This window comes from Myiozetetes cayanensis, unplaced genomic scaffold (genome assembly GCF_022539395.1).
Source record: "Myiozetetes cayanensis isolate MyiCay16 unplaced genomic scaffold, myiCay2020 scf4, whole genome shotgun sequence".
In the NCBI taxonomy this organism is placed as follows: Eukaryota; Metazoa; Chordata; class Aves; order Passeriformes; family Tyrannidae; genus Myiozetetes; species Myiozetetes cayanensis.
Window position 1 is genome coordinate 55,208,824 of NW_026087631.1, and position 14,093 is coordinate 55,222,916.

Genomic DNA, 14,093 nt, shown 5'->3' on the forward strand with positions numbered 1-14,093 from the left:
CGTGCTTGCTAAACCAGAGCCTTCTGACTAAACATTTTCCTGCATCTGTCCTCTACAAGGCATGTGCATATCCAATCACAGAGATTATTTCAATATATTCAGTGTTGGCCAGCAATTTTCATTGACCTACATAAGTAAAACAGAAAAATAACTCTTAATATGGAAGAGTAGTATTCTTAATAAAACGTAGTAATTATTCTTAATGAGACTGTAAGACAGTCACTCTGAGACCTGTGTTTCCCAGGATTGTTTAAGAATGTTTGGTGCTATGTTTCATCATATCATTCCAAAAAGATGAGTAATGGAAACATTTCTGCCAGAGCATGTCCTTATTTATTTACTCTAAGTATTAAGCCAAGTCATAAAGCACTATCCAAGCTGAAAAACTGACATCCACTGAGACACAGCATGCTTATCAAAACAAGTAAGCCTTGGTGTACAAAACTGTATTTTGTTCTGTCAGCACTACAAATAGTTTTCTTCCCACTCAGTAGTTTTGTGGCTTTAATCTACAAAAGCTGAAATACTCCACTTTTTCTTATTAATGGAACACAAGAGCTCTGAGTACATTTAGGAAAATGTCTATTTAACTCTGTCAAGGAACTGCTGAAAAGTTGGCACGGTTCAGTGACTGAAAAACTGTGACTATTGCAGTGTAGCCTAAAAGCAGAAGTTCATATAGCACTTCCTCTTCTATTTGACTGTTTTGATGCTATCTAATTTAAATCTCCTGACAAGCTCTGTAGCTCCACACAGTGTTTATTTACAAACATCAAACCTCTGAACTGCCCACAGAATACCTAGAGATTTTTCCAGACGTGGATAAAGTCAACCGACTTTCTGTAATTTTCAAATGCATTCTTCTTTAATGGGTTTATTTTTCAGTTAGGTTATTCAATATTTGGGAGGTCCATCTAAGAATATAACTGACCGTATTCATACTTTTTTTGTATGTATATTAGCAACTAGTCCCTTGTGTAATAGAAGGGTTAACTTTGTTCATAAAATCTTACGTGTATGAGGGAATAAGGAGCTTTTGTTATAATTCAACAAGATAAGTTTCATGGACATCCTGTTAATCAAGCAAGTATCAGTAAAAATAATTGCAGACATCTTGCTAAGCAAACAAGTATCAGTATCAGTAAAATTTACAACTGATAAGAAACTGCACCTTTCATCTCTGACAAATACCAGATGACCACTTAACAATGAGCTACAAACTCAAGCCTCAACGCAGCCGCATTAAAAACTCGGGACTTGGAAATGTATAAAAAGGAACATTTACTACATTTTGGTGTGTGCTTCGGCAGGGCACTTGCCCTCCAGGCCACCCAGCGCTGTTTTGCTTTATTATCGCTTGCTTAATAAATTTATCAATGTTTAATTGGAATTGAGTTGTCTAAATTCTTATACTAACTTATAACAATTTTGGTGCATTGGCCGGGAAACCAATTTGCTTTGGTGTGGACTCCTGCAGAAAAGGGAGGCGCCCTATCTCCGGATAGCCCTGCTCTGAAAGCTGTTCTCACCAAACTCTGGATCAATGAACCTAATAAAATTTCGATAATAAAGCAAAAAAATCTGCAGACCCCTTAAATTTTGTGCACGAAGACCAAACGAAGACCCCAGGGAGGGGTAAGTATAGAGTTTTCTTTTTTGGTGAGCCGTTTGGTTGGGGAGGTGATCCTAAGGTGTGCCTGTGTGAGAGGTCTCGATACGAGACCAAGCGAGTGTGGACTCTCCTGTAGTGCAGTTCTCATGGCCCGCGAGGGCGTGAGTCACGACCGAGAGGACGCGAGTGTGTGTACGTTTCAAGGCACCTTAGAAGATGGGACAGAGGAAGGAAAAGCAAGCCCTCTGATTCCATGGGGATGGGATCCCCCGAAAAAAAAAAAAAAAAACAAAAACAAAAAAACAAAAACAACCAAAACAAAACAGGAATGCAAAATAGATTACTGAATATACCACCAAACAGTCCATTAGGACAAATAATAAAGTACTGGGATATTTCATCCAAGAAAAAGAATAAATTTAAGAAAAAATTATATATTATTATATCAAGGTTTGGGAAGGGAAGTCACTCTCTAATCCCCATATTATATGACCCGTATTCGGGTCTTCTGAGGACTGGGTGTGTCAGCAATTAAACACATACATAAATAATAAAAAACCCCCAATCACCCATGAGGAAAATGATTATGCAACAGTATAAATACCCCAAATGTGAAAACCAAGTTACCTCTTTCCCTTAAAAAAAAAAAAAAAAAAGGACTAACAAGCCCTAAAAACCCAAATGAAGGTCCCTTATGGCCCGCCATGCCCCTCATTAACCCCCCCTTCCACAAACCCCTCTTCAAATTCCTTCAGCCGTTGTTTCTACAGCACTGCTAAATCCCCTGTTACACACCCTTCCCCCCCCATCCCCTCTGCAGATCTTACTGCCTTGTCAGATCAGAGGTGTGAAAATCCCGAAAGCACTAAAACTCGTAAAAGGAGATAACCCCAAGAGAAGTCAGAACTTTATTATTACAAAACCTTTTGGGAGTAACAAAACAGTTAAACCAAATTTTAAAACCTAATATCTATACCTAGGAGAAAATACAATCTAACGACCCTCCCAGTGGGAACTGTAACTCAGCCCTAAATTGGTAACACATAACTAATTATTATAGTTCATTAATCTGGGGACTTTAAGTAACTAACCCCCATGAACAAAATATAATAGCATTATATTAATGAAAAAAAAAAAAATAAAACACCTAAAACATAATTAAAAAAACTAAAGAAAAATTTACAACAATATTTAGGCAATAATCCTAACACCCCAACTAGTCAAATATTACTAATAATCTACTTTATAAATCATACCTAAAATAATATATATAAAAAAAAAAACCTTAAGAAATAAGTGAGTAACAAAACAGAGGCCTCAAAAACTTACTAAAAGAAGCCCAAAAAGTATACATGAACAGGCCTCAGCAAATTAGCCCGAAAGTCCCAATAATAAAATGTTTTTTATTATAAATGGAAAAAATAAAAAAAAAAAAAAAAAGGGAAAAATTTACTAAGCTTCTCATAAAACAAGTTTAAATCTAAGAACAAAATCATGCCAAAATTGAGACCACAGTGTCGAAAACTGAGAAAAGAAAAGGGAGGGGGGAGAGACAGAGAGAGTTAAAGAAACGGTGTCTACTGTGATGAAAAGAAAAGTCTGCAACTTTAATTTTGATGGTTTAGAAGAGGGAAGTTACTGTTGTAATCTTTAAAAGAAAAAGATAAGAACAGTGTTAGAATCTATAAAGAAAGAAAGAATTGCATGTAGTAGATTGAGAAGAGAAAGTCAGAGGGAAGAGGAGAATAGTGCTTCCCTGCTCCAGATGAGGTAGGGAAAGAGGATGGGATTTCAAATTAATTGATTAGTCAGTACTTTTATTAAAAGAATCTGAATTCAAATCAGAAACTCTGATATAATAACTCTGTGATTATATTTGCCAGTGTGACATAAGAAAATGTTGTATAATTTTGCTGTTAAAAACTTCATTTTTAAAGGAGATGCAGTAGAGCCATTGTTAATATCATGGGCTATTGTAATCATAGTTGGTGTAAATGTATTAAATGGTAAAATAGTGTTGCTTTCATTGCATGTATCTGTACCTTTAAATATTCTCACAAACCTAGAGTACTACCAATTATTTGTTATCATAAGATATGTACACGGAAATAATTTTTCTGTGTATTCTGTACTGAAAAACCATACTTTTAACAACAACTTCAGTATTAATGTCGCCTTTACTTCTTCTCCCTTCCACCTGGGGAGAAGACTTTGTATACATCATGTATGTAAACTGAGTACCCATTAATTGCATTAAACCTAATCTACCCTAATTTCACTAGGAGAATATTTCTTCTTCTCACTAACCTTGTAGAATAACTTCCACACTGTTTATATTACTGATCTCTTTATATTACCCTGTATGGGACGTAAACACATCTTAAAGAACTGACTGAACTGACCTTCGTTGGAAAAAAAAAAAAAAAAAAGGGGGGAGAAGGAAAAAAAATTTGGAGTTCGTATAGTGAATACATATGTTTTTATTTTTGTTTCTTTTTGTTTCTTTTCCATAAACTTATTTGGCGTATTTCTTTTGAGTTCCTGGCCTGGAGGGAACTCTGGCGGGCGGCTGCCTGGCAGGGCAGATGCAGCTGCCCTGAATCAAGTTTCATTTCTATAGATTGCGATAAAAAGGGAAAAAAAAAAAAAAAGGGTTTTCTTTTTCCTTCCTAAACACAACCTTAAAGTAAAAAGTAATTTTAGCGTTTATTTTATACTGAAACCCATGTTGTTAAAAATGAAAAGAGACGATGTGACACCCAAGTAAACAGAATTATATTTATGACCTAAAGCCTGCTGCTGACTCTCAGCAGACCACTGTGGTGACTGAGACTAATTATATTAATTCCTGTATACTAGCATATTCACAGCCTGGGAGTATTCGTACTTTCTAAGTCCTACTTGAACTCAGTGTAAAACTGGAGGGAGCTGTAGCAGAATTGGAAAGAAAACAAAGGGGGACCTTAACCCAAACAGCACCCTTAAATTTCAAGATGTATAGGATAAACCCTGGAAATTGGGAAGGAAACATCTTTAACCCCTTGTTGAGAGAATCCATTCCAGGAACTGCACACAACGGAGACTGCGATGCCTACTGCAAAGCAAAGACGGACACATCCCTCCCGAATGACAGAACCTCTCCCAAGTGACCATTGGACTACAGAAAGAACTACGGACTATCTGAAATTAATCTTGATAAGGAAAAGACTAGTGAATAAATAATGATTCATTCCTAAATTTCTAAGGAAGCATCCCCCCTGCTGTACAAAGGATTCCAAATACCTCCTTCATATACTTTACAAATAACCCATTATATACCTTAGCATCCAAACGTAATTCCTCTCAAATCAGGGGCAATCTTTAAAATAATAGAAACCCATATCCATCTGCCCCACTGTTATAAAATAAAAACCAATATTCCTGTACTTCATAGAATACCTAGAGGCATACCCTGTTTAAAACATCCCCATTTAAATCATAAAAGATGAATAATTTGTCAATAATATAATAAAAAAAAATAATATTAACTATTAGTCCCAAGAACACGAAAAATGTCTATAAACTATATACACCTATAAAATTATTGGTGGAAGCACGTTATAAAGTGCCACCTAAGGAAAAAAATTTATTCTACCCTTTAAAGTAAAAAAAAAAAAAAACAACAAACAATAATGATTGAAATACTTTGTGTGTAATACTTTGGGAGTGTGGATTTTTTTTTCTCCTTCAAAACATCTTAAACTTAGACGTCATATAAACCCTGAAGAATACGACTGCTGCCGAGAAGATTACAAAATACCTCGCTGCTCCATGCCACGGAGTCAGGCGAAGGGAGGCAGAGACGTACTAGAGTGGGTCTGTAAATATATGACAATCCTCTCAATAAACCTAAACTAAAACTAACACCCTGTAAAATAAAAAGGACAAAGCCAAACAACAACAACAAAAAAAATTGAACCTCAGTTATACTTCCTCAAGGTCTCCACCAATAATTTTAAAGTGAGCATTTCTATATCGTTATGTACTCAATATACCAATAATTTAAAAGTAAACATTTCAAAAACAAACACAAAAATAACTAATAATCATCAACCCTTTAAATACTACTATGCACCTTGGTTAATTACTCTGTTGTCAATTATTACAAAACCTCTTATTTTATTACTTTTAAGACTAACATTTAAACCATGTATTTTTTAATAAAATTATTACCATGTTTAAAAAAAAAAAAAAAAATGGGGGATTGTAATAGAAGGGTTAACTTTGTTCATAAAATCTTACGTGTATGAGGGAATAAGGAACTTTTGTTATAATTCAACAAGATAAGTTTCATGGACATCCTGTTAATCAAGCAAGTATCAGTAAAAATAATTGCAGACATCTTGCTAAGCAAACAAGTATCAGTATCAGTAAAATTTACAACTGATAAGAAACTGCACCTTTCATCTCTGACAAATACCAGATGACCACTTAACAATGAGCTACAAACTCAAGCCTCAACGCAGCCGCATTAAAAACTCGGGACTTGGAAATGTATAAAAAGGAACATTTACTACATTTTGGTGTGTGCTTCGGCAGGACACTTGCCCTCCAGGCCACCCAGCGCTGTTTTGCTTTATTATCGCTTGCTTAATAAATTTATCAATGTTTAATTGGAATTGAGTTGTCTAAATTCTTATACTAACTTATAACAATTTTGGTGCGTTGGCCGGGAATCCAATTTGCTTTGGTGTGAACTCCTGCAGAAAAGGGAGGCGCCCTATCTCTGTATAGCCCTGCTCTGAAGGCTGTTCTCACCAAACTCTGGATCAATGAACCTAATAAAATTTCGATAATAAAGCAAAAAAACTGCAGACCCCTTAAATTTTGTGCACGAAGACCAAACGAAGACCCCAGGGAGGGGTAAGTATAGAGTTTTCTTTTTTGGTGAGCCGTTTGGTTGGGGAGGTGATCCTAAGGTGTGCCTGTGTGAGAGGTCTCGATACGAGACCAAGCGAGTGTGGACTCTCCTGTAGTGCAGTTCTCATGGCCCGCGAGGGCGTGAGTCACGACCGAGAGGACGCGAGTGTGTGTACGTTTCAAGGCACCTTAGAAGATGGGACAGAGGAAAGAAAAGCAAGCCCTCTGATTCCATGGGGATGGGATCCCCCGAAAAAAATAAAAAAAAAAAAACAAAAAAACAAAAACAACCAAAACAAAACAGGAATGCAAAATAGATTACTGAATATACCACCAAACAGTCCATTAGGACAAATGATAAAGTACTGGGATATTTCATCCAAGAAAAAGAATAAATCTAAGAAAAAATGATATATTATTATATCGAGGTTTGGGAAGGGAAGTCACTCTCTAATCCCCATATTATATGACCCGTATTCGGGTCTTCTGAGGACTGGGTGTGTCAACAATTAAACACATAGATAAATAATAAAAAAACCCCAATCATCCATGAGGAAAATGATTATGCAACATTATAAATACCCCAAATGTGAAAACCAAGTTACCTCTTTGCCTTAAAAAAAAAAAAAAAAAAAGGACTAACAAGCCCTAAAAACCCAAATGAAGGTCCCTTATGGCCCGCCATGCCCCTCATTAACCCTCCCTTTCCACAAACCTCTCTTCACATTCCTTCAGCTGCTGTTTCTACAGCACTGCTAAATCCCCTGTTACACACCCTTCCCCCCCATCCCTCTGCAGATCTCAATGCCTTGTCAGATCAGAGGTGTGAAAATCCTGAAAGCACTAAAACTCGTAACAGGAGATAAACAACCCCAAGAGAAGTCAGAACTTTATTATTAAAAAACCTCTTGGGAGTAACAAAACAGTTAAACCAAATTTTAAAACCTAATATCTATACCTGGGAGAAAATACAATCTAACGACCCTCCCAGTGGGAACTGTAACTCAGCCCTAAATTGGTAACACATAACTAATTATTATAGTTCATTAATCTGGGGACTTTAAGTAACTAACCCCCATGAACAAAATATAATAACATTATATTAATGAAAAAAAAAAAAATGAAACACCTAAAACATAGTTAAAAAGACTAAAGAAAAATTTACAACAATATTTAGGCAATAATCCTAACACCCCAACTAGTCAAATATTACTAATAATCTACTTTATAAATCATACCTAAAATAATAAATATAAAAAAAAACCCTAAAGAAATTAAGTGAGTAGCAAAACAGAGGCCTCAAAAACTTACTAAAAGAAAGCCAAAAAGTATACATGAACAGGCCTCAGCAAATTAGCCCGAAAGTCCTAATAATAAAATGTTTTTTATTATAAATGGAAAAAATAAAAAAAAAAAAAAAGGGGAAAAATTTACTAAGCTTCTCATAAAACAAGTTTAAATCTAAGAACAAAATCATGCCAAAATTGAGACCACAGTGTCGAAAACTGAGAAAAGAAAAGGGAGGGGGGAGAGACAGAGAGAGTTAAAGAAACGGTGTCTACTGTGATGAAAAGAAAAGTCTGCAACTTTAATTTTGATGGTTTAGAAGAGGGAAGTTACTGTTGTAATCTTTAAAAGAAAAAGATAAGAACAGTGTTAGAATCTATAAAGAAAGAAAGAATTGCATATAGTAGATTGAGAAGAGAAAGTCAGAGGGAAGAGGAGAATAGTGCTTCCCTGCTCCAGATGAGGTAGGGAAAGAGGATGGGATTTCAAATTAATTGATTAGTCAGTACTTTTATTAAAAGAATCTGAATTCAAATCAGAAACTCTGATATAATAACTCTGTGATTATATTTGCCAGTGTGACATAAGAAAATGTTGTATAATTTTGTTGTTAAAAACTTCATTTTTAAAGGAGATGCACCGGAGCCATTGTTAATATCATGGGCTATTGTAATCATAGTTGGTGTAAATGTATTAAATGGTAAAATAGTGTTGCTTTCATTGCATGTATCTGTACCTTTAAATATTCTCACAAACCTAGAGTACTACCAATTATTTGTTATCATAAGATATGTACACGGAAATAATTTTTGTGTGTATTCTGTACTGAAAAACCATACTTTTAACAAAAACTTCAATATTAATATCGCCTTTACTTCTTCTCCCTTCCACCTGGGGAGAAGACTTTGTATACATCATGTATGTAAACTGAGTACCCATTAATTGCATTAAACCTAATCTACCCTAATTTCACTAGGAGAATATTTCTTCTTCTCACTAACCTTGTAGAATAACTTCCACACTGTTTATTACCGATCTGTTTATATTGCCGATCTGTTTATATTGCCCTGTATGGGACGTAAACACATCTTAAAGAACTGACTGAACTGACCTTCGTTGGAAAAAAAAAAAAAAAAAAAAGGGGGGAGAAGGAAAAAAAATTTGGAGTTTGTATAGTGAATACATATGTTTTTATTTTTGTTTCTTTTTGTTTCTTTTCCATAAACTTATTTGGCGTATTTCTTTTGAGTTCCTGGCCTGGAGGGAACTCTGGCGGGCGGCTGCCTGGCAGGGCAGATGCAGCTACCCTGAATCAAGTTTCATTTCTATAGATTGTGATAAAAAGGGGAAAAAAAAAAAAAAAAAAGGTGTTTTCTTTTTCCTTCCTAAACACAACCTTAAAGTAAAAAGTAATTTTAGCGTTTATTTTATACTGAAACCCATGTTGTTAAAAATGAAAAGAGACGATGTGACACCCCAAGTAAACAGATTTATGTTTATGGCCTAAAGCCTGCTGCTGACTCTCAGCAGATCACTGTGGTGACTGAGACTAATGACATTAATTCCTGTATACTAGCATATTCACAGCCTGGGAGTATTCGTACTTTCTATGTCCTACTTGAACTCAGTGTAAAACTGGAGGGAGCTGTAGCAGAATTGGAAAGAAAACAAAGGGGGACCTTAACCCAAACAGCACCCTTAAATTTCAAGATGCATAGGATAAACCCTGGAAATTGGGAAGGAAACATCTTTAACCCCTTGTTGAGAGAATCCATTCCAGGAACTGCACACAACGGAGACTGTGATCCCTACTGCAAAGCAGAGACGGACACATCCCTCCCGAATGACAGAACCTCTCCCAAGTGACCATTGGACTACAGAAAGAACTATGGACTATCTGAAATTAATCTTGATAAGGAAAAGACTGGTGAATAAATAATGATTCATTCCTAAATTTCTAAGGAAGCATCCCCCCTGCTGTACAAAGGATTCCAATACCTCCTTCATATACTTTACAAATAACCCATTATATACCTTAGCATCCAAACGTAATTCCTCTCAAATCAGGGGCAATCTTTAAAATAATAGAAACCCATATCCATCTGCCCCACTGTTATAAAATAAAAACCAATATTCCTGTACTTCATAGAATACCTAGAGGCATACCCTGTTTAAAACATCCCCATTTAAATCATAAAAGATGAATAATTTGTCAATAATATAATAAAAAAAAATAATATTAACTATTAGTCCCAAGAACACGAAAAATGTCTATAAAGTATATACACCTATAAAATTATTGGTGGAAGCACGTTATAAAGTGCCACCTAAGGAAAAAAATTTATTCTACCCTTTAAAGTAAAAAAACAAAAACAAAAAAAAACAAACAAACAAACAATAATGATTGAAATACTTTGTGTGTAATACTTTGGGAGTGTGGATTTTTTTTTTTCTCCTTCAAAACATCTTAAACTTAAACGTCATATAAACCCTGAAGAATACGACTGCTGCCGAGAAGATTACAAAATACCTCGCTGCTCCATGCCACGGAGTCAGGCGAAGGGAGGCAGAGACGTACTAGAGTGGGTCTGTAAATATATGACAATCCTCTCAATAAACCTAAACTAAAACTAACACCCTGTAAAATAAAAAGGACAAAGCCAAACAACAACAAAAAAAATTGAACCTCAGTTATACTTCCTCAAGGTCTCCACCAATAATTTTAAAGTGAGCATTTCTATATCGTTATGTACTCAATATACCAATAATTTAAAAGTAAACATTTCAAAAACAAACACAAAAATAACTAATAATCATCAACCCTTTAAATACTACTATGCACCTTGGTTAATTACTCTGTTGTCAATTATTACAAAACCTCTTATTTTATTACTTTTAAGACTAACATTTAAACCATGTATTTTTTAATAAAATTATTACCATGTTTAAAAAAAAAAAAAATGGGGGATTGTAATAGAAGGGTTAACTTTGTTCATAAAATCTTACGTGTATGAGGGAATAAGGAGCTTTTGTTATAATTCAACAAGATAAGTTTCATGGACATCCTGTTAATCAAGCAAGTATCAGTAAAAATAATTGCAGACATCTTGCTAAGCAAACAAGTATCAGTATCAGTAAAATTTACAACTGATAAGAAACTGCACCTTTCATCTCTGACAAATACCAGATGACCACTTAACAATGAGCTACAAACTCAAGCCTCAACGCAGCCGCATTAAAAACTCGGGACTTGGAAATGTATAAAAAGGAACATTTACTACATTTTGGTGTGTGCTTCGGCAGGGCACTTGCCCTCCAGGCCACCCAGCGCTGTTTTGCTTTATTATCGCTTGCTTAATAAATTTATCAATGTTTAATTGGAATTGAGTTGTCTAAATTCTTATACTAACTTATAACACCTTGCATCTTTTGCCCCTTCAGCTAAGTAGGTACAAGTTCTGCTTGACAAAAGAGCTCAAATCTGTCTCTTTAAGTAATTTACACATATAACAGTAAGATCTTAGTAAGATTTTAACAACAAAGACTTTGACTACATCTTAGAGACCACAAAGATGTCAGTCTATTGTCTCAGACCAGAAGACAGAACTCTTGGCATATAACTGTCCTCATATTTCTGAGCCTCATAATTGGAAAACATATCTGCTTTGGTGTTTAGGGTACAGTCATGAATGAGAGCAATTTACTCATAAATACAGTAACGAAAAGGCTCTATTGTGATGATATTCTTGTACTGAAATGGTTACCATTTAATCAACGATGATTTGGGATGAGCAATTAATTTTCATGTAATATTTCCAAGTTCTGTCCTGCAAGTAGAAGGTATTTTTAAGCTGCAATGTACAGATCACTAACAAATAGATAAAAAAAGCAGAATTTGAAAATAGTTTCTTTTACATTGGACTTAAACAGGAAACAGCTCAAAATATGATACCTCCTCTGACAGTGACAAATTCAGCTGTACTTTCGGCTGCATTTTAGGGATGTTTGGATGGCTCTGGCTCAGTAACAACTTGGCTGAATGTGACAAAAAAAAAAGGCAATTATTTTTTTTTTTAGTGTAGTCACTAATCACAAAGGACTAAAAGCTGAATTGATCACCTGTTTCTTTCAGACACAGTCAGGTCAGTACAGACAAAAATAAGTTCCTAGGGGGAAGAGAGATGGGAACTTGAATTCCTGTTGCCCAGGACGCTGTATGGTTGTAATACACAAACTGATAAGAAACCAGGCTCTTGAAACAAGCAGGTAATTTGTGTGGCACTTAGTGCATCACTTACAGCACTCTTTGTTTATTTCCAAGCAGCCTGGGAACAGAATTCCAAAGTTCAGATGGTAGTCTGCTAGCAAAATATGTAAAAAGAACCAGCTCAACCACTATAAACACATAATCAAAACAGAGTAGAGTGGCTACAGCTCTCTCTAGTTATCAAATAAAAGCCTGCAGAGGGTACTGCTAAACACTACTGCAATCTTAACACACTGTCAGAGCTTATTTAATATGCATCTCAATCCAAACAAGTGCCTACAACGAAGAGACACGGAAGACAATGTAAGGTTAATATCCGCTAATATTATACAAGAAAATCCCAGTGGTTTCTTCTCTGATTTTACTTTGTCCCCTGTATCTGTTCAAGAAGATACTTGAAAACGTGTTTTGCATCTTGCCACCTGTAAGTAATGACCATGCTTCTTGGATATAGACTGCAGTCCCATGCTGCAGATGATGTTCAACAGCCTACCAGACCAGACTTCTGTCTCCAACATCTATGTTGTCCTTTACTCTTCATTTTCATACTGAAAACATTCAGACTCAGCAGTGGAGTTGACACCATATAACACAAGGGTTAAGGATAACGCGTATGGTTATAATATGTATAGCAATATAATTCAAGTGCACTTTTGTGAGTTTCAGATTATATAGTAAAGCAGATGTTCACAAAATTCCAGAAACACCTAGTAAAACAAATAGTTTAAGTGCATAACATATGACAAGTCTAGGTCATCCCATATACCAATGCTTTCCATACTCAAGAGCTGCTATCTCTTTTGTCCGCAACTCCCATACCCATCTAATATACTCTAATTGTACCAAGTACCCTGTACTTCATATAGATGGTGTTACCTGGTAAAAACGTGCAGTCACCACTCCAAAAAAGCTTCATTAATTTCCTTCCACACAAGGTAGCTCCCAGAGTTCTTTGGTCAGTTTGCTCACAGTGAATAAAGAATGTTTTTCCAGCCATATTGGTTTATACTGAAAATTATGTTAGAAAATGTATACCAGAGTCAGTTAGCTCCCTCTGCAATGTCTTGTTTCTGCTTGGAAAGCCACAAAAATAAATTTATTTCCTAAAGCCAAGACATTAAAAATGATCGGTGATTCTGGATGTTTCGGTTCCTAGTATCAGATATCAAAGACCTTCAAGGAATGCAGTTCTCCAGACATATTCAGAAACCACAATGGCTTCTGGCAAAGTAATTGTGTGCACAAAGTAAATACTTTAGTGGTAAGGTATTCATGAAACTATGAGCATACTCACCAGTCAGCGAAACCCAGAAAATAAAGTCTGAAACGACAGACTGCATTTCTAAGGATGTTTTCACTGATGTAGAGGATGTTTTAAAAATCAACCCTACTGAAGTTATAGCAGTTATGAAAACCAAACTGAAGTCCTCAGGGCTGTATAATCCAAAGAGTTCAGAATTTCTACAAATGTTGTGCTAGCTATGTTAAATCTGATAAATCATGGCTTTGGAACATATCTTTATTGACACTGACAATGATTAATCCACTATATGATACAGGTTGCTTTCAGAACTGTTAAATATTTTTCTCCCTTTTTATCTGGCTTTGTATATTATGTATGGCAGTTAATGCTTGGAAAGAGCTCTGCTATGATTTCCCCTTCTATTTTCTCAGAGACAAATAAACAAAAAAAAGTATTTTAGGCCTAAATTTATTTGATTTCTAACCTAACTAAACCACAACTACAACTTGATTGTAGTATTTGTATCCACACATATTTTCACTCTAAAATTCACTAGTAAATTTACTTGTAAATTTCATGTTTGGGTTCTTGAATGCCCGGCAAAAGCTACTTTTGAATAATAGATACCTCCCAAAAATTTAGAATGAAAAGATGTCAGTTGTTTGGTTCATTCACTGAAAAAAGCCCACCAGAAACATTACTGCAAAACACTACTGAAAAACTTAGGAAACTGGTTTCTAACAGTACTGAATTATACTGCTGGTTAGTTATAAAAAAGGGTTCAG

General features: G+C 35.3%; 1 long non-coding RNA gene across 1 annotated transcript; it reads left to right on the forward strand.

Moving 5' to 3' along the window:
• Positions 1 to 981: 981 nt before the first annotated feature.
• On the forward strand, positions 982 to 11,175 carry LOC126647332 (uncharacterized). The gene is made up of 2 exons (XR_007630570.1): positions 982 to 1,635; positions 9,375 to 11,175. It is a non-coding gene; the product is annotated as an uncharacterized LOC126647332 (long non-coding RNA).
• The last annotated feature ends 2,918 nt before the right edge of the window (positions 11,176 to 14,093 follow it).